Genomic DNA, 1246 nt, shown 5'->3' with positions numbered 1-1246 from the left:
GGGGCGCGAGGTGGGGGCGGGGACGACGTGCATTGAGGATGCAGGTCGGTGGGGAGGCGGCACGGCGTCGGGGTAGTCTTCAGGTGGCGTCGACGATGGGTACGGCGTCATGGGGGGGTTTCGTTCCCTCGATCCAGTTCTGGATCGGGGGAGGGGGAGAGCGAGTGGGGGAAAGTGGGGCGAGTGGTGCGGTCAGGGGGCTAGGGTGTCGGTAGTGGGTGTTATGAGGAGTGTGGGGTGGGCCGACCGGTTGGTTGGCCAGGTGGGCCGGTCGGGCGGCCTGGTGGCCTGCTCGGCCGGAGCCCAGGAGGGGGTTGCTTTCTCTTTTTTGGGGTTAGTTTTGTCTTTTCCCCTTCTATTTTATTTATTTCTCTTTTCCGTTTTAATTCCTTTTATGTATTTAGGTTTTTTATAACAGCATGGATCCCACACCATAAATTCCTAGGCATTTATTTGCACACCCGAACATTTTTGTTTTAAGTTTTGAAAATCTTTTATTGTTGACAATATTTTGAATTTAAATTTTGAAAAGTTTTGATCCAACGCGATATTAACAACAAACAACAGAGTGGCGTGGCACCGTTAACATGGGATTACTGTAGCTTAATTACCCGGGCGTTACAGATGATGACGATGGAGACGAATTCCCCTCTCCGAAGCCCCGAATGGACTCCAGATCAGCCCTCCCGAGAGAGTTTAGGGCTTGGCGGCGGCTCCGTATTGTAAAACGCAATGAATCCTTCTCCATGATTTTTTTCTCCCCGAAAGTGAATATATGGAGTCAGGGTTGAGGTCGGTGGAGCATCAGGGGGCCCACGAGGCAGGGGGCGCTCCCAGGGGGCAGGTGCGCCACCCACCCTCGTGGATAGGTGGAGGCCCCCTGACGTGGATTCTTCTTCCAGTATTTTTTATATATTCCAAAATAATTCTCTATTGATTTTCAGGTCATTCCGAGTACTTTTATTTCTGCACAAAAATAACACCATGGCAATTATGCTGAAAACAACATTAGTCCGGGTTAGTTCCATTCAAATCATGCAAGTTAGAGTCCAAAACAAGGGCAAAAGTGTTTGAAAAAGTAGATACGACGGAGACGTATCAGATGCAGCTTTGCGGAATAGACCATCCAATGGACGAATGCCTTCATCAATAATTGCAGTAGCCTTGCCCTTTTCATCAGATGATGAGAATGTCCGCTTGAGGACTTCTATTGGGGGCAGGTAACTGACGTGATTCTAAAAATCAG

This window comes from Triticum dicoccoides, chromosome 7A (assembly GCF_002162155.2).
Source record: "Triticum dicoccoides isolate Atlit2015 ecotype Zavitan chromosome 7A, WEW_v2.0, whole genome shotgun sequence".
Classification (NCBI taxonomy): domain Eukaryota; kingdom Viridiplantae; phylum Streptophyta; class Magnoliopsida; order Poales; family Poaceae; genus Triticum; species Triticum dicoccoides.
The sequence above is the reverse complement of the archived record's forward strand: the minus strand, read 5'-3'. Positions refer to the sequence as shown.